Raw genomic sequence first — 20,917 nt, 5'->3', positions numbered from 1 at the left:
AGGGATTTGTATGTCTAATAAACAGTTTGCCTGGCTTGTGGTGCTGTGATTTATAAGACTTGCAGAATTCATAAACTAACAGTACACTCATCCCCACTCAGCTCACTCTTCATCGTTATAAATACACCTTCACAAAACCTGCAGTAAGACCAGGACTCTCCCCTCACTAAATCTCTCCTGTTACCTCAAACACGGAAATTTGACCCAGAGATGACCACTGATTACACCAAAGAGGGGACAAGTACATGGGTCTGATGAACAGTCCGGTGATGTTTAGGCTGCCTCCTAGGCTGTTCTTTCTGATTTCATGCTATTGTGCCTGGAGACTGTCAGTTTTCAGACTGTCAGTCACAACAGGATATAGATGTGCTGTCAGGGCTAGCATAGGCTTCCCTGTGCAGTTGTTGCATCAATTTTCTGCTTTGCTCTGCAGCAACTCATTTTTAAAATGTGGAAGGGAATAGCTCAGTCTCTGGCCTAGGCATCCATTCAGAGACTGCCAAATGATACTGGATTTGGAGATGTTATATATGAGACAAACTAAGATTTTTAATGGATCTTTACCTGCTGAAGAAGATGGAGCACTGGGTACTCCTCAAGTCTTTTCAAATTTGGGAAAGAAACTACAGGCTTGAAAAGCACACACTAGCACCACTCTGTGCAAAGCCCAGTGACAGGATTTCCAAAACATGCAGCATTTCATAATCCCATCCCTCTTGCCGAGCTTCTCCCTGGGGGATGGAGTGGAAACATCATGGAAGCAGCTCGCCCCAGACACGCTGCCAAGCAGCTTTCTTTTACAATTACTCCATACTAAGCCACATTGTAAGATAATTATTTCATTAGCTGGAATGCATGTTGGGACAGAGAAATCTTTGCCCTTTCCTTTTCATCTCCAGTTAGGAACAACATGGGAAAAGCCGCAGCATGAAGGGAATGCCTTTGAACACCCATGTGTTTACTTCTCTTTAATAGCTCTGAATCCAGAGAAAGTTAGGGAGTTCACTGACAAGAGTTAAATGTTCAGCAGACTCAGCCAAGAAATTTGCAAGGCTTACATGATTTATCATATTCTCTGCAATAAAAGTACAAGGAGAGTTGAATATACCAGCTTGCTTGACCATCTGTGATCAGGCATAGCAGTTTCATTAATTCAATGGGTTATCCATTATAACCCCACTCCGAAAGGCAGGTAGGTGATCACTCTGCTTTGCCATCACTCATAATAGAGAGAGTTAATCAAACACACTGGAACATTTAATATAAGCCAGCCCAAGGCACTAGTCAGGACAAGATTCAAACCTTTCAAAAAAATTGATTGCTGCTTTCTGGTGAGTGGGCTGGAAGAGGTAACATACTTCCTAATTAAAAAAATGGGACTGAGGAATACAGACCTTGACTCTAAAGAACACAGAGACAGAAACATTGGAAATTTTATATCTATCATCTGGAAAAATGAGACCCTGAAATAAATAGTGGTTTTGAAAATGAAAGAATCTTTCTCATGAAATCTTGAATCTGGTATTTGTTCCGCACACATGAGCCTGAAGAGGGCCACATTTTGGAAAGGAAACCCTTGCTAAGTTTTGTCCATAGAAGAGTGGCAGTTGCAGCAGGGTCACAGGAAGAATTGAGGGCTGCAATAAGTCTTGCACAGATGGTGCCAGCCCCCTTCAGTGTGCTCCCATATGCCCTTCTGGTACACCCAGTGGGCTGGTCTAGCACCAAAATGATTCTGAGTGGGGGCTTACCCACATTTTAGCAGCCCACAGACTAATAGCTAGTCTTCAGTCATGTGCCTCTTCCACTTGCCTATGAATCTTTTAAAATTAATCCTACATCTACTTCTTCCTCCACCAGTTATTTTATTCTTATCACTATAAAGAGCAATTGGCTCAGTGGGTATTGATTCGCAACACTCATGCATATGGAGAGTCTTGATTGAAGAAGTGTAAATCCAGTGAGCTGTATAAGATTTGCAGTGTAATGGGAAAACTTATTAAAGGGAAAATATCAACTTGACAAATAGTACATTTAGAGTTCCTTTCCCCTCAGGCTATTAAAGCAACTGCAACTGGTGTGTGATCCGCAGAGGTGGCTGTTACAGAGATAAAAATGGAATCCAAACAGGAAAAGGAAAAAAGCAAATGTATCCTAGAATGGTTTAATTTTCAATACTCAGACAAGTCATCTGAACGGTTGTCACCAAATCAATAGATGCACAATTACTATACAGTCAAACACCATGGAGACTAAAATCAGCGAGATCTAAGGTGATCGATATGTGGGCTTGCATGTTCCAATTGTTATTGAAACACAGACATATAACTGGTGTTCCTGTGGCATACTGTGAGCAAAGCTCACTCTCTAGATAAGGCCGCTGAGAAATGGATTGGATCCAGTGATTAATTTGACCCTGTGTGTCCCACAGCATGCATGTACTTGCATCTGCACACAAAGGCATGAAATCAAAATGCAGGTTATTTGATATGAAAGGAAAATTAATCTGTGGTGGAACTGCTTCAGAGAATGAGCATGTTTCACAGCATCACACCCATTCCTTGGTTGATTGTTTCTCTTATCCTGAACTCTACAGCCCTTAGGAAGTGCACATGACTGCCACCTTCCTCTAATCAGAAATGGGAGTGGTTTACTTTCCAGAACAAAAACCAAAGAGGTAGGGAAAGAAAAGATAAAGAGACGGAAGAGGGATCCAAGGAGCCTTCAGGTGAGTGTGCCCTACCAAATGGCATTTCCACAGTTCATCCCGCTGCTCTGCAACGGCCTCATCCTGGTCCAGCAAAGTCAAACTTCCTGGCAGCCTGCTTTCTTCCAAGAACAGCCAGTCTTGTGCTGCAGCCTGCCATCCCTGGGCACCAGAAAGACCAAAGACAGACTGATTAGCTCATATGAGGGCTCGTTGCAAGGAAGGAAGGAGGAGGAAGAGTTCAAGCTCAACAGTGCTGACCGCAGCAGGGCCTATACACCCCGTAATTAATGGAAGCTGCAGCACCCTGAGAGGTGACAGTTTCGCTGCAGCAAATTTATCAATTTGTTTAAGCAAAGCTGAAGGTAATTACGTGAGATAGACATAAAGTGTTAAATTAATTCCTGGTACACTGATTTGCAGGAGCTGCATTTAAAATAGACCTGGCCTATAAAACATAGTGTGACATGAGGGACGGTGTTCACACTGATATTTTGTTGCAGCAGAACCAATATGTGCTTATTCTCTTCTTAAAAATCCAATCACAGCCCTGAGCAGACTCTTTTGCCCTCCTGTGGTCCTGCCTGAGCCCGAGACAGTGCAGCTCTGGGACCTCTGATCAAGCTGCTCCGAGAAGAGCTGCATGAGGGAGGGCTGTGAGGCAGCTTGTCAGGGCTTTTCCCCACCTGCTTCGGAGTTGATTTTAGCTCACTCCACCCTTGGTACTTCCCAAGTGTGCTGGCTTTGGCTGGGGTAGAGTCAATTTTCTTCATAGTAACTAGTATAAGTCTATGGTTTGGATTTGTGCTGAAAAAAGTGTTGATAACACAGGGACGTTTTAGTTACTGCTGAGCAGCGCTCACATAGAGTCAGGGCCTTTTCTGCTTCTCACACCGCCCCACCAGGGAGCAGGCTGGGGGTGCACAAGAAGTTGGAAGGGGACATAGTGGGGACAGCTGACCCCAGCTGACCAAAGGGATATTCTGTACCATATGACATCATGCTCAGCATATAAAGCCGGGGAAGAGGAAGGAAGGGGGGACTTTGAGAGTGATGGCGTTTGTCTACTCAGTAACTGTTGCACATGATGGAGCCCTACTTTCCTGGAGGCAGCTGAACACCTGCCTGCCCATGGGAAGTGGTGAATGAATTCCTTGGTTTGCTTTGCTTGTGTGCGTGGCTTTGGCTTTACCTATTCATGTACGTGGCCATGTACCTTGCTCACCCAGACCCACAGACTGACTTCTTGCCTGCACCTCAGTCCTACCCCATCATCATCACAAATATGCTCATGTTCAGGACCACTGGCTGCCCTGCGGCTGCTGGGGCAGCGGGACAAGCCCTGGCTGACAGGTTCTGCCCTGACAGCCCCTATGGGGGCTGGCCCTCACTGCTCCTGACAAATCCTGCCATCCAGATTTGTAATTTCCAAGGCAAAAAATCTGTGCATCTTGCTTTGAGCATTAGCACAACAACCACATGTCCGCATCATCATATTTTAGTCCATGACCTCACAGGACACTCAATTTTTTGTAGTAAAAATATTAGATTTGGGCCTGCCAGGCACATAGCCAACAGAATGGGGCAGTGCAAAAAAACAAGGTCTTCTTAAGTCTTGCAGGCATCACACATTTCCCTGGTGGTTTTGAAATCTTGACATTCAGTTACCTAAGTCAAAAACGTGTTGCAATGTATTTGGTGGAGTTTTTTTAATAGACCAGCAAGCTTTAAGGACCAAAGTTAAGTTTCGTATAACACTATCAAAGCCACTTAAGACTGTCCTTTGGGATTCACATATCCTAATGTTTAGTCTTAAATTCAAGGGCAAATTTTGACCTCCAGTAAATAAGCACAATCAGGATTTGCCCCCCTTCACAACAGCAACCCTGAACACCTCACCAGGACTCTGCCCCTACCTACAGACATACAGTATTAGCAGCATTAGGGCTGTAAGAAAGACAGAGTGTGAGTCCAGCTGGCTTCCTGCTCACTTCACCTCGTTGTGGAAGTCGTCATACTCAGAACTCGAAGTACACACTGGTGGCATTTTTGCTGAAACAATTTAGCTGGGGCAAACTGAAGCCATGCTGAGATTCTTTCCACTAATTTCCAAGTACAGCTACTGAATCCTGATTATGATCAAAGCTGTCTGTGCTCATTACATTTGTAGTGCATGGATGCATTTACTGTACACTCACCTGCCTAATTAGTTGCCCATATGATAGTATCATGACTTGTTCCTCTTATTTCTCATTTTGTCCCCTAGTTTTGATGATCTTGTCCATTGCCTCCTGTTCCAAAATACTTTTTAAACCCATAGGGTGGAGACAGCTTTCTGCTGCTGCTGACACAGCACTTGGAACAACCTGGGACCTGGTCTGTCACTAGGGCAAATCAGCACTTTCACAACAGGGGGTAATAACAGAAAGAAAATGCAACTGAACCCAGACTTCCTGGTGATTCTAGGATTTTGACTATTAAAGCTTTGAGATAAGACTCTCTGGTTTGTGAGCTGAGGGAAAAGCATGAAACACCTGCAGCTTTTAAATAGATTCATATTATTTGTATAATAAGCTAGGAACTTATTAGTACCCAGACACTTTAAAAACCTTTGGGTTTGGTGAGTGACACAGAAAATGCTTTTTTGGTATCAGATTTTCTGGAAGTTCCTTCCTAAGTAAAAACACCATGTTTCAAAACCTTAGTGTCTTGCGATAGCCTGTTTGTTGTGGTTGCAAAGGATTGAGTTTCATCTTGTTCGGTACACAGTAGCTGCTGTTGGAGTGATGGTATCTTTTTTAAGTTGTCTATAATTAAAGTTGTTTTATAATAATGTATGTGTTCCCTGTTAGGATGGAAGTGATGTTTACAGGTTTAGTTTCTTTCACACAAATTTCCGCTTGGGTGCATATCCTGCCTAGAGCTAACAAAAGAAAATCTCTGAGGATAAACGAACTGGTAAGAGTAAATGGTAATTAATTAAACAGCCTCATGGGAAGGCAGGGGGATTATGCACTGTTGCTTCTTTTTCCCAATAGCTTTTACCTTTCATTTCTTTCCACTTGTACTGTTTTTTTAAAAAATTCTTTTTATAACTCCTCTTAAAGCTGTGTTCCTTGCCTAGAAAAAAAAGGAGAAAAGTTGATGATATATTCAAAATACTTTTTTAATGACATAAGTATCTGAGCATCTGTGTGAGGCTTTCTGCTGTGCTCCCAGAAACACAAACATAACCACCCAGAAAGAGGGGAGAAACAGTGGTTTTCATCCACCATCATGTCTCATGGATTTGGGACACCTCCAGATTATGACATGAACAGGGAATAAGCCACCCCATCCAAACACTTCAGATCTTGTTTGCAGATTATCTATAAACACAGCATCATCAGAGAGCTCCCAAAGCTGAGAACATCATGAACACAGCCCTACCCATCTCTGGCATGCCCTCTGTCAGGGCTTGAAAGTGGATCGATACAAAACAGACTGTGATGGCTTGATTTGTTGCTGTGCCACATCTTCATTAAACTCTTGACAGCCCACGACTGTCAGTGAAACCGCTGTGTCTGCCCTCTCTCTGCCAGATCCGAGCTCCTTAGCCTGCCCATCGGGTGCCTTCCAGAAGCATCACGTGGCCAGCTCCAGGGACTTAACTCCCATAAACATACAATAGGCTGTTAGATGACCCTACGGGAGAGAAAAAAACCACATTTGTACTAGTTAGTCCTATAGTTTCTATTGTAATTTCCAGTGTGTGCACACCCTCAAAGCAAGTGCTGTCATTTGAGGTAGAAATTACAGAAGGGCAGAAACAAGCCACCTAAATAGTCTAATATGCACCTATGGAGAAGATTAAGATGTCCTTATTAATGAAGGGGTGGAAAGTAACTCCATGAAAAATGAATTGTTCTATATATCCACAGTGATATTCTAACTCTGAACATTAAGGTCTCCAGTGTCATTATCCAAGGACTAGACTGGACAAAGACCTAGAGGAATCTGGCAACAGGAGACATGCCAGCATGGGAAAGGACCTGACAATATGCAAGGTAATTTCTGTCTGGTATCTGTGATTCACTACAGAAAGTGGTAGATATCAGTAAACACTGTCTGTTTCTTAACATATGGCAATGTTATTTCAAGAATATTGTTTTGAAACTTCTACAGACTTGATTCTGCTTCACAGAAACTTCACCCATGTCCTTCAAATCTGAGAGAAAGAACCCCCCAATTACCATATGGGCTCCAAAGCTAGAACCTAGTAGAACTACACACTGTCTTTCAAACTCTTGAGGCTATTTATTATTGAGACATCATGTGTTATCTTGGCATGCAAATCAGCATATCACCTAGACATACTGGAGGAAGTTTGCAGACTGAAATATCTTTCCGTGTGTCAGGTTCCCATGTGCCTCGAAATGGACAGAGCAACCACTTAAAGTGAGCTTTCTTCTTGAAAAACAGGATTCTAGGATGTTCAGACTAGTGAGCTGTCGGAGCAAACACAACATTGCTTAACACAAACTATGTACAGTGTCCTCTAATTGACACATATCTTTGTCATAAGGAGCACCCCAGTAAAGATGATGAACTATTGTAATCAATTAGTTTTCAAGTCTGTGCAGATAACCAGTCTCTCTGTGGGCAAAACTCTGGCTTCCCCAGCTCTTCTTTTCACTACCCCACACTGCGAGATGACCACAGATCACTGAGTTTAATATTTCTTCTAGTATTTCTGAACTCCTGTTTCCAAGGAAGCAACTGTGGAAAAACTCAGTTTTGAAAAAAAATACATTAAATCCTTCCACCTTTTACTCCATAAATTCTTCTGTGCCTTCAAATAAAATTATACTCTGCACTTCTACAGCATCCTTGAGGATCTCACAGTGATTATTAATTAATGTTAAGGAACTATGCTTTTAGTGGCACAGTACTACAGATAAGAGAACTGGGCTGTGGTGGGACTAAACAATTTCCACTGCCTCCTTGAGAGCAGGGATCAGGGCTGACAGAGAGTGCAAAACCTTGAGTCCCAGCCTAATGTCTCCACTACAGGATACCCTTTACATTTGTTTGAGAGTGTCTGCTGTAATAGTGAGAGTCTGGGCTAAAGCCCAATATAATAATTTCACTGATTTCAGTGGGTCTTGGGTTTAACTCTAAAGTTGTTGGTTTTTTTCAGCATAGATTATACCTGCCATCTATGCTTGATTTTTTCAAAAACATGTACCAGTAAGACTTATGTTTAGTTATTTTGTTCATGGATAACATGGTTTGAGGCATTTTTTTCTCCTTAATAATGGAATTTCTCTATCACATTTGTGATATAAGGCATTTTCTCTCCTGTGAGTGTAACTCTTTTTTATTCTTTATTTAAAGAAATACTCTTCAGGAATTGCTCACAGATGAAAGTCCTCATCAGTGCAAGAAGCTGTATCTCACTGAGCAAATTATAGTGAAACCCCCAAAATGTTCAGAACTTTTATAGGTGAAAACAGTGTTACATAAAACGCAGACATTCAGGACAACAATCCAAAAAGATTCACCAGTCACCACAGGACATATACATATATATTTACACATACAAAACCAAGAAGCAGTCAGGGAAGTTAGTAATTTGATCTTCACATTTGCCTGTACTTCTACATAACAAGCCAAAGGAACATGCAAGGGCTGCATTTTTGAGTTAAGCCTTAATACAAGGTCTGCACCGTGTATGTATGTCCTTAGGAAGCTGCACTATCACAGAACCCACAGTGGCACTTATTGTTCAACACTGTAGACTTGGGAAGGAAGTCATATAACCATTGGGTACAAAAATTCATTAAGGTCTCCAAAAAAACAAGGAGGGCTACCCACTTATCCCCCTTCATCCTCCTGCGGTGCCACATTCCCCTCACAAAGAACAAAACCAAAGCAAAAGGAATTTTAAATTCCTCTTCCTGAATTCCAGTGAGGGAGCCTATGCTAGCTCGGAGAAAAGCTCACCCATTCCCAAGTATACCCAAGTAGAGGGTTCTGGCACGAGGGATGATTTACAGCCTCTATCTAGCCAATCACCGGCACATACTTCCACTTTCTTCTGGTTTTCTGAGGTCTTCTGACCTCACCATGTCACAGAATGCAGGACTTGTGGTCTATCAGCCACCTGAGAGAAGGACCTTGATGATGTGGCATGAGCCACACAACTCTTTGCATGGAGAAACAAACCCCAGGATCTGAAGGAGCAACTCCAAAAGATACCTATGCTGAGATTCATGTTGTCCACTTCAAAATCAGTGATGTTCCCCCATTTCTGACAGTTTTCAATTTCAAAAACTATCACAGTGATTAAAAATTATTCACAGAGGTTTCATTTATATAACAGATGAGGACGTGGTTCCAAAAGGGTCATGCACTGACCTAGCTCTACTCCCACTGCAATCTATGGCAGAGCTCCAATTGACGCCAGCAGGCGTAGCATTAGGATGGCGGGAAATTATTTTGAAAATCAGATGGAAAAAATCTCTGAACCACATCTGCTTTCCCTTTTCCCTCTCTCTTCACACATCCACACCCTTCTCTTGGTCTCACTAGCTGTGGTGAAACGATGCACTAATTGGTTCTGTATGGGCAAGACCACATTGAGGGAGATGTGTTGCCATAATCTAAACTAATTAAAATAATTCTCAGATCTGAGTGAGCGTTTAAATAAAAAAATAAGGAGCCCTTGACAATTGATGCTTGCTGTGAAAATGACGGAGAGCAATGAGTAATTTCAATCCAAACTGAGTTCCTAGCTCGTTTGCCTTTCCATCTGCATATCTTTTAAATCCTAATTATATGTAATCAGTGGTATAAGCAACATGATTCTTCTTGTAGTTGACAAATTCGTCGGTTCATTTTGCATACTTTCAGATCTGTACACACCAATGAATATATACACTCTTTCTACCTGAGAGAGTTTTACATCAGGTAATTACAACTCAGCTCCATTAAAAATGCTCTTGAAGCAAGTACAGCGTCTTTTAGATCCACAAAGCTAATTTAAGAAGCCAGTGGGCATGATTAGATCAGCCCAACAATGAAGGCTGGCTGGGAATTAAAAGGAAGGCCACAGATGCGTGACTTTATTTTTGGCTGGACTTTCCCAGCAGGGTGTTTCTACATTACATCAAATCTAATAATCCATCTGGATGCAGAATAAGGCAGATCAGCCCTTTTTCAAAGTGACCAAAAAGGCCGTATTATGAGTGCATCATCCATGTGTAGCCATCAAAACCAAGGCCTGGTTTTTACTTTTTCTGAGTATCCACCCTTCTAATCCACTGCCCCGTTTGGGAGGAGCCCAATGCAACCAAGAGATTACTTTATTTGAAGGATTATCTACAGTGGCAGGGATGGAGACCAAGGCAGACCATACATGTACCATACTGGTGGATCCAATAAACTGCCATGGTGCTTCTCATCTTTCTCATGTCTCTCAGGCAGCAGCAGCTCCTCGCGCAGGGCAGGCAAGCCAGGACCAGAGTTGGCCCTGGCATGGGCCAAGCCCTCACCCATGGGGACCGACTCCCAGGGGATGAACATGGGGACAGAGCTGGGGCTGGTCATAGGGCCCATAGGCAGTCCCAGGCACAGTGAGGGGATGGGCCAAGTCCAGGGTCCAGCCAGGGAGCCCAGATTAGAGCATCAGGACATGGGGCCAGAGGTAGGTCCTTTCTTTTGCTGCTGACAAGCAGCCCAGAGGATGCCTACCCACAGGTCACAGCAGCATTTTGATCAGATTCAGAAAAAACCCACTTGGTCATCATTAACAGGTCAATGCTGCACATCCATGAAACAAAGTTTAATTTTTTAGATGACCTTTTGAATGTGCAAGTTAAGAGATAAACCTTGACCAACTCTCAGGGCATTTTCCTTTTCTTTCCAAGCTATTTTTCACAGGCACAGGTGAAGGTTAATAACTACTACCAACTTCAATGTTATTTCAGTGCTCTTGGCAAAGCAATATTAGTCATAGGAATCATAATTAACCCTCTGCATTTATGACAGTATTTTGCATGTTATATCTGGGATGAAGACATGAACTGGTCTCCATGACATCCCTTGCTTGTCAAGTGTTGTGATCCTAATTCTATAGGGGAAGAAACTGAACATATTTACCCCAGTAGTCAATATGGCTTCAGACAGTGAACCTGACCCCACCTTGTTAATCATATATGGGTCTTGTCCGCATGAGGGTAATGGTACAGTGGAAGAACGCAGGAAGGATGTATGTAGGGAGGCTGATTATTGTCCCATTTTTACAGTATGGAACTTTTCAGAAGGCAGCCTCAGCTTTTCACCTATAAAAGGGAATATGATCACAATGTTTGACTACTCTGTGAATCACATAAAGAACAAAGTATAAGGTTTGTTAGCTCAGTTCTGTCCTCATACTCTAGACAATTCTTGCTGATTCTTCTCCGCTATGCTGGGATGTCATCTGAGCTTTAAATTTTTTTTAATAAAGCTAAAGAGTTCATAAGTGATGAAGCTACATCCTGGGACAATGCGCAAAATATGTACCTGTCATAAACTAATATGTAATAAAATGTTTCACATATGTCTGAATATACTATGAATAGCATATATGACCATGTTGAAAACAAACGTAGCTGATATTTAGTGCATAGCTGAACTCAAATTTCCTTTCAGATGAAACTTCTGGTGTTTATGAAGCTTGAAAAAGAAAAAGTTAAGCAGTGGGTGTTATGAATATCTGGTTCTCATTTCTATATGTCAGCTTTTCCACATTAATCAATTGTCCAGACTTGTTTCCACAGCACTTCCTTGGAGGATTCTTCCAATTCTGGGCTTGTCTCCACTTCTGATTAGTGCATATATGACTGAAATAACCGACTTCTTTTTAAATATCTTAGTTCAGACTGAGGAGAATAACTGTAGGCATATGAGTTTGAAAAAGATTGGCCTAAAGGTTGAAGCATTTCTGGGTTTGTTTAAGGAAATCCGTATGTTCACTATGCAGAAACAGCTACAGAAAACCTGTCTAATCACTTCAGGAGTGCTGAACCAGAGTTTCTCCCAGACTGAGCCAAAGAAGGTAACAAAAAGATTCCTGGACCCTTCTCACTCTGTCAGAAATCATCTAGTTAATTCACTTACCCAAATAGGTAATTTAATTGAACCCTCCCTTGTGCATGGGCCATGCACTGGGGCTGGTACTCACACCACCCAGCGTAGCAGAGTCCCTAGCTTGCCCCATGGACCTGGCAGGCACACCACAGTGGTCACTGAAGCTGTGGAGGAGAGCCAGAGACAGGTTTATCTTCCACCCCACCCCCCATTCCCCTCTTCCCTGCCATAGCCTCGGCATTGTCCGAACTCCCAGTGAAACACCTGGGTAGTGGCTATAGCCCCATGGGAAGGTGAGACATAGGATTAATGGTTCCAGACAGCGACTCAAGTCTTACCATTTCCTCCTTGATTTGTTATCCATTATAAGTTCCTCTGAAAGAGAAAGAGAGAAGCTGAGCTGAAGTATCTGGTCCTAGACTCATCTATCTGAGCGTATTTCTACTGCTCAGTGATGCCTAGATCTGAATGTCAAGAAGGTGAAAGCACCAAGGCATTCACTCCCCCATGAAAGCTTGGAGCTGTGGGATTAAGCAAAGAATAAACTTGACCCAGTCAGAACAGTCTCCAGTAAAGATGTTGGTAGATAATAGTGAAAATGTTTAATATTGTCACCAACATGACATCTGCCAAAACCATGTTTTTACAGTGGGCTGTGAAATCAAAGTTTATAGCACCAGGTCAAATCAATAGCCATGAGACTGTAGCATACTGAATGCTGCACTGTCAAGCAGGAAACACTACCGGCATGGTAGTCCCCGCACTGAAAGTGTTTGAGGGGGAATGTTAGACTTCCAGGCTCTTCCCTACAAGTGAAGAGCATCTGGTGGGTCAGAAGGAGACCAGTGTCAGCTGCTTTGGTTGGGGTCAGCCATGGGCTGAGCTAAGAGCCCAGACTCTGAAACAACGCAGCAGGTTCTCCTTTTACTAATAACTTACATTGACTAGTCCATATCCTTGATTACATCATGTTTGGACCTGGTTCTGCGTATTTATTGTGTTTGTGAGTCAATTTGAATTCTAATATTAGTGACAACAGGAAGGGTCTTTCTGTAACTATCATGAAGATGCTGTATTCTCGTGACTGGGGAGAATGACAATGACCCTGAAACATGTCTCTGATAAATGATGAAAACCCTTTATGGTAGATGATAGGTAATATTTTGGGAACACGCTGGGCGCTGAGAGGAAATAGCTTGCTATCTGCCAGTGTGGTAAGCAAGGAGAAAAGTTATGCACACAATTTTACTCCCGTTCCACAAGCAGCTCAAATTTCCAATATGAAGCCAAGCATCATTTTTAGCTAGAGGGCACAGCAGAGTCGGGTTCTCCATGCCGCTTCTGCAGCTGCAGCCAGGCTTACGCAACCCTTGCAGTTAGTACTGACAATGAACTGTTATGTATCTGCCTATACGTAGCACTAATGTGATCATTTAGGTCATGCCTGGAGGAACCAGTCATAATCACAGGCTCCCTTTACTCTGTACAGGTGCACACTACATATTAGCCCTTTTCACACAGATCTTCCTTCCTAAGAAATACATCTGTGGGACTTTATTACCTTCTTCTCAAGCAAATGTGCTTAACATCGTCACTGTGTTTACTTACCTCAGGAGTCTCCATGCATTCAAATAATGCTGCACGGATGAGGGTCACGTCTGTGAATGGTTGACATCCCCTTTAATCTTACTTCAGGGATGATGGAGAATTTGGATGGTGACTGGAATTTGTGTAGTTACACAGTAAAGTGAAAAATTTCACCCTAAAGGAATTACCTAGTATTATTTATGCAGTTTATTCAGTGAATCAATTTATCCTTAATATGTATGCAGCATACTTCATCTAATGCAGATAGGTAAGAGCTTTAAAAGTGTTTTCAGGTATCTTGAAGGCCAATTTTGTTTTGCACATTTGCAATTCACTATGGCAGTGAGGTAGTGAGCCAGGAAAGTCCTCATTTTTGTACTTGACTTGTTTGTATTACTGGAGTTTATGTTGTCTCTTGTGCTTTTGCTCTTCCCCACAAGAGTATCTACTTTGATTAGTGTGACGGCACTTCCTTGTCTATTTTTCACTGTGTGCTCACTATATTACCTCTTTGTTCTTCTTCTTCTCTATCTGTGTCTCACTATCACTGTGAAAAAAAATACAGTACTTGCATGATATCAGTCTGAGCTACAGTTTTCTCTCATGAACAGTGAGTCCCCCACATCCGGGTGCAGGTGCTCCCAATGCTTCTTCAAGGACATCTTGACACTGAAGTTCTGTTTCTCAGTTTTGTGTTTCTTTCATGACCACTCTCACCACCACCACCCTTCCGATATCAACAGACCAAATGGGGCAACAGTTGACTTTTCCTAAGGAGTAATTTATTCTGATTAGAAAAATAATAGCTATGAGCAGAAAAGCTTTCCCACCCCCAGTAGCTGCTGTTTCCCTTCACTTAGGCAGGGGTTAGTTCGTTTTTAGTTTCTTTCAAATTGATCTTCACTACAACAAGCTTTTTCTTTTCAGTTCCATCCTGGTCTAAATCGCTGTGGTTCAACCAGGAATCCATAAATCTTTATTACCTCAGGCACTTCTCTTTCTGCTTTCATCAAGTGTTTATTTGTATGATAATACTTCAATACCTTAAATCACTGCTAAGTCATTTATCATATTAAATGGCATTTCTTTAATGTTATGTCCCTGTTCTCCCACCTTATCTCCAGTTTGTTTGTTCAGATTATAAACTCTCAGATATTGCAGCCAGAATTTCCAAGAGGGATTAGTTATTTTTGTGCTTTTTAATTTAAAAATGGCTCAGCATACAGGTTTACAATGGTCTATAGGACAGCCTTACCATTATGCCACATCAGGCTGTGTGAAAAGCAATTTAAAACACAGAAGTGCTGCAGTAAGGCTGCAGCTTCTCCCCATCTCTTCCTACAGAGGAAGGCAGAGTGACCAAGAAAGTCTTATGAATGATCTGTATCATACTCTCACTTCCATGGGCGGCATCCACAAGAGCATCTTGGCTTTTCAGGTGTTGTCAGTAACTGCAAGGGATAGGTGCAAAGCGATAAGAGATCCTTCCTAAAACTAACCAACATTACTAACATTGTGTCTCTTGCTTCTCCATTTGAAATATTGGATGAAGAACTTCCTTGCCTGGGACCACTAACAGCAATGCTTCCCTGAACACAAGGGAATGAATGGCACAGAGAGAAGATCATTAAGAAACATGGGAAGTTTGTCATCATTTGAAAAAAACACAGCAACAACTTACCCACAACAGGAACTAACAAAATGCTTGTTTTCCCTTCCCCTTCCTCCGCATTTGCAACCACTACATTTAACAGCTCCCTGCCCACCAGTCAAAGCATGTCACAGACAAATATGCCTCTATCATATCACCTTCCCTATCCACTAAATCTTCTCACAGTTGGTCGTTAGTGGGTGGCACTTTCCCAGACCCTGAGAGGCACTTTGGCAGGGCTGTGCTCAGTCTCTGGAGAGGACCCCTGGTCCTAGTGTTCAACTCCACCACTTAATTCAGCTATTGGTCCTTCATCTTAAGGAGTGGCGTTAGTAGGAAGAGGTTGGCAAGAGCTGATTCACCACTGCTGATAATCTCTGCCTCAGGCTCCACCTGTCCTCAAAGGTCTTGTCTATACCATCACTGAAAGATATGGCTGAGGTGACATCTGCCCAGACACCTGTCTTGCCCTGGCTGCGATCATCCTGACTGGGATGGCAGTTCATCTGTGGGCCTTGTCCGCTTTCGTAGCCAAACGTACGGGCCTGGCAAGCCACCACTGGAAAGGGCCAGAGTGAGAACTGAGATGGGTAAGGAGGGGGTACACTCTGTCATGACAGCAGAGTTGTTATACCTCTCCCACAAACACGGGCCTTGGCAGAGGGAGGGAAGAGAGGCTAGAGGAATACAGAGATCCTCCAGGAAAGTGCTCGACCTCAGCAGTGGCACCTTCTTGCTCTTACCCAAGACCCTTTTTCTACCACTGGTGTTTGTTGGACGGTTGGTTTGGCACTGAGGAGCAGTTCCAGTTGTCTCCATGTGCATTGTGACAGAAACTCAGGAGACCATCTGTAAATGCATCCCCTTGGTCCTTACCTATATTTCTGCTCATTCCCCAGGTGAGACAGAGAGATCTCTTCCTTCAGGACCTGCAGGCTATCTGCATGGTTTTTCTTCACTTTAGCATGAGAGTTTGTTTGCCATATAATAAAGATGGAGCTGATTAAAGCATGTCTGGACTTGGACTAGTTCGTCATTGCAACCCCTTGGAACTGGCAGCATGAGACAATCTTGCACACACCAGGTGGATCTTTTCTTATTGGCCTAATTATACCTACCTTGCTATCCACTGCACTGAAATAAATCATAAATGTCTTTATGGGAATACATATTGCATAATTGCATAGGCACTCCTCCTCACAGGCCAGATTTTCCCTGGTGAACAGCACTGGCAACTCCTGCTGCTAGGAGAGAAAGCAGAACATGACAGCCCTGCCCTGCTGCAGTGAGGGATATTGAGCAGCAACCACACTGCTGTCACTTGCATGCTGCGTGAGGAGAGGCCATTTGGATGGCTGCATCCCACCCTTTCCTGCAGGAAGGTTTTTATCCTGAAAATTCCATAGGCTCTGAAGTTTTTAGAGCTCTAATTTCAGCCCTGTGGCATATCAGTCATAGAATCATAGAATACCAGGTTGGAAGGGACCTCAAGGATCCTCTGGTCCTGAAAGAGAGCTGATTGACAACCCTTTAAGACACTTAAAGAAGGCACCTACAGAAACTTCAACTACTGACTGTTGGCAGTTGTCAACATGGTTAACCTGCAACCAGTAAATATTCCCACTTGAGGGCCGGGAAGAGCCCACACATCTGCATATGGCTTCTGTGTCTCCCTAAGGGCCTTGAGAAGAATGCAAACACCATCTTTTCTGCATGTTAAAAAAGTAGCACTGGCCTTAGATGCCTGGAGGGAATGGGATGTACAGCCACAGTGGGGCTAAGGCTTCTCCCAGCTGATCCTTCCTGAAGGATATACAAAGGAAATGTAATCACCACCATAGAGCACAAACCAAGTTTCCTGTGCACAGGACCAGTAACCATCAGCTCTGGGTCGTAAGTGATATTTGTCCTTGCCTCTGTCTCACTGAAGGGGGAGGGGGGGAAGAAATGACCTCTAGAGGGAAGGAGCTTGACCCTGCTGGCTGTAAAGAGAGATGGGAGAGCCACCACCCTCCTTCTTCTCATGTAGTATAGTCTTGTTATGCAGAGAAATGCTGATGGGGACGACAGTCTCTTGAGACTCAAACCTGTTCACTGAGCATCCCCAAAAGAGCCTAAACAGCTCAATGGCTCTTCTGTGGGCTAAGGTCCTGAAGACAGTGCTTCTCCTCATCCTTCCTGAGCAGCTAGACCATATAGCCACAAGGTTTAGAAACTGGATCTACTTTATTAAGAGGGTAGAGGAAGCTAACCAAGATATAGAAGTTGTCAAAGGCTTGTGTTTCAGGATCCAGAGAAACTGTAGTTGAAAGCCAGCCTTGGGGGACACAAGGGAAATGGACTCATTACATGAAAATTGCAGCATTTCAGGAGACTGAGGGTTACAAATGCCAACACTTTTCTCTGTCACTAAAAATTTGGATTCTCCACAGTGATTTCAAGGTGAAAATATCTGGGACTTACTACTTATTTCCTGAACATCCAATACCTCTTTATAAACACTGTGATTCAATACTGTTCCCACATGTGAATATCCAGCAAAGCCTGGGATGCAAAGAACTCTGTCAACCTGCATAAGTCCAAACATTTATGTGCAGAGAAGAGTCTCTAAAAATCCCAACCCCATTGGTTTCAAGAAACAGGGAAATGAATGCAACCATTAAAAGAAAAGAAGGTGCAAGTGTCCTTCCAAAAATCTTATAATAGTTAAACTTGTTCTCTATTGATTTATCTGGCTGTCTTATAAAAATAAAAATTGAGACTTTTTTTACAAGAAATAGTTTGAACGTTTTTAAAAATCTATCTTTTCTATCCTCTTCCTCTCTGACTAAAATATTACATTCACAAATCTAGCCTATGATAAAATCCTCCCCTAATTTATAGAAGACACCATTGCTTATGAAGTTTTTCCAGCTATCCATCTAAGCCACATACTGTGAGCATTTCACACCACTTCTTGTGGATTGCTCCATTCCTAAATGAGTTTTAAAGTGTTGTGACTCTGGTGGTTTTTCATGAGCCTTCCTCAGGCACAGCTTCCACGGGATTTCATTTGGAAAAAAAAAAAAAAAAAAAGAGGCATTTAATGCTGCTTACATATAGGCAATTTGCCAGCCTCTAAAGATAGGCATTTCCCATAACATCCTGCCCTATTTAACCAGCCTTTTTATCACCTTGATATTGAAAGCGAACAGAGGAATGTATGATGGGAATCATTCTTAACAAGTTGCCCTTACCAGTAAGGAGTTTGACTCAAACCCACAATTCCTCAGTGACTGCACTACTGACAAGCCTGGAATCTGAACCGTGAGACCAATAAATACTATAAGATAATTGCCAGGTCCAAAGACCAAGGGCAGGACAGACTTTGGGAATGAGATCTATTACAAGCAATGTATATATTCTGCACTCCAGTTTCCTCAGAAGACAGGCTACTTCCTAGCTTGCATTGCTTATTTCAACTTTCTGTCATTTAAACATCCTTTTAAAAATGATACAGTTCTTACTGTTAAATTATTAACAAATAATATGACTTCTCCTGCCCTTTAAGAAATCTTTTCCCTATATATAACTTGCTTAAAAGAGTATTGACTTATTATGGGGAAAAATGTACTGAGAATTCATAGTCAATTTGAGTCTGATCATTACCTATAAATCTCTTTTGACATGGCTGTTTCCTATGTAATACTCTCCCATTAGTTCAGCCAAGGCTCCAAGTAGCCTGGCTGATCAGGCTACTTCAGTTTTCACATCTGATTTTTTTCTTTCTCAACTTCTTTTTGCAATACATCTCAACTTTATACTATCAGTGTCTAGTCCCTAATCAGTATGCTGAATAATTTTGCTGTAGGCCTAGTGGCCCTTTACACATTTGCAGACTCATCGCCATTCCTCTATGGACCTCCCAGCTCACCTGAACTGCAGTCTTTTGGTAACTAGAAGCTTCCGAACTTTCAAAGATCTTTTCTTCAGACAGCATATCTCCATCCTCTCAAAACATCCTGAATGATGCTGCCTGATATTTCCCTCTGAAAGACAGACAAAACAACATTTGTCACATTATTCCCCCAGCTGGTTATTGAGATGAAAGGGATGGAAAGAAATCTTGGAAATCTCTACACTTAGATTTTCCTCAAGTGTTACCTGTTCAGGCTTTAATGGAGTTATATCAGAAATGAACTGGCAGGTATACATATGACAGTTGTATACCACCAGCCTGGTGTGAGGTTGGCCCACACGAGAGTGGAGCTGATGCAGCCCATCCTCTATATCACATCTATCTGATAAAAATAAGGAGAAGAGAAAAAAAAGACGTATCATGCATTAAAGACCATGTTGTAAGGAAAGTGTTACACATGACCCAAAGTACCAGCCCACATAGACAGGTTATGTCAAAAAAAAAAAAAAAAAAAAATCTCTGTAGTACCTTTACTGATTGTAATTAATCCTGAAGGACCTTTTTCACACTGGCTAAACCTTCTGCCTACAGTATACACAGCAGAGGTGGCACACAGACCTGTTTAAAATGCTGCTAGGCCAGGGCTAGGTGCCGGGGCCATGGCATCCGGCATCCTGAAATGTGTATTGACTTGCGTTCACACTCGGCAGGAGGTAGGAGCTCAGGCCTTGCACAGAAGCAAGTTGCTCCCAAGCAGCTGAGAGTGGATTCTTGTTTCATGGAAGAGCAGCATCTCCACAGTCATCCTGAGTTCCTATGCATACACATAATCACTAATCTGGGGTAAAAAAATATAGTCTCTTATACTACCCTTAAAACCTTTCAAGCAGCTTTATATGTGTCAAATATAGGACAAATACATCACATGTAAGACAACCAAGAAACATAATGTTGATTATAAAGTTATAACAATCCATATTATATTTTGTAATCTGATAGTTCTTCAAGAATGAACATATAGTCTTACTCAGGTCTGATTTTTTCCCCACTGAAGCCAACAGTAGCAAAATTCCTACTGATTTCAGCTGAAGCACAGTGTACTCGCACGGCCCATGAGTAAAGCTACACTGCTAGTCTCATAATTCCAGCATTATCAACTTTTACATCTCTGTCATAAATCTCAGTATATTTAGGAAAGCAAGTTAAAGCTCTTAGACTTACATGATCAGAAGAGGAGATCAGCTTTTGTTTAAAAAATTAAAGAAAAAAATAATCTTGGCTTTCCAGCTTGCAGAGGAAAGCTTGAAAACATGAGACCCCAAACTTGGTGACAAAATCTTAAAATACCTTATGATTCAGGTGTCTTAATTTTTTAGCTCTGTCTCATTAAAAGCCCACATGTAGAACTACAGAACTATGTTTCTAATCAGTATGCATGTGGCAGACACTCACTGAATAGTTTTCCCAATAAAAGCAGGTTTTGGAAACATGACAAGAGTCCCCTAATGACCGCTATCCAACTCAGTTTATGAGTGGTGGCCAAGCAGGCTTTAAGAGGGTTTGGATGTTAGCAGTAATTACACAACATATCTGGATACAGTCAGTCTGTGTTCATTATACTGCAATGATATTAATTCCCTAAGATCCCACAGCCTTTATAAAATATTGAGCACTTAGGGGTAGGAAAACTGTTTCTGTTAACTTTTTTGTCCAGTCTGATTTTTATTGCCTTTTTATGCCAGGCCCTCTTTGGACCACTTTGGCAGTAAATATCCTCCTAAAGACTTTTTTATACTGCCACTAGAAGTGTAAAAGAAGTCTGGCTGTAAATGCGAATCAGGTTCAGTGAGTCCAAACAGAAATGCAAAAGAAACCAAATACTTTAAAGGTTTAATCACCTTTAGTATAAATCTACCCCATACAGGAGCAATAATAGCATGTTTCCAGCCATTCAACACTG

The 20,917-nt window shown here is 42.2% G+C and overlaps 1 long non-coding RNA gene across 1 annotated transcript; it reads right to left on the bottom strand.

Annotated features, from left to right (window-relative positions):
* Nucleotides 1–5,763: 5,763 nt before the first annotated feature.
* Nucleotides 5,764–19,086, bottom strand: LOC141969353 (uncharacterized). The gene is made up of 3 exons (XR_012635039.1): nt 18,973–19,086; nt 12,160–12,196; nt 5,764–6,391 (listed from the first exon to the last, which is right to left on the bottom strand). It is a non-coding gene; the product is annotated as an uncharacterized LOC141969353 (long non-coding RNA).
* Nucleotides 19,087–20,917: the final 1,831 nt, after the last annotated feature.

Source organism: Athene noctua, chromosome 1 (genome assembly GCF_965140245.1).
Source record: "Athene noctua chromosome 1, bAthNoc1.hap1.1, whole genome shotgun sequence".
Taxonomy (NCBI): Eukaryota; Metazoa; Chordata; class Aves; order Strigiformes; family Strigidae; genus Athene; species Athene noctua.
The sequence above is the reverse complement of the archived record's forward strand: the minus strand, read 5'-3'. Positions and strand labels throughout refer to the sequence as shown.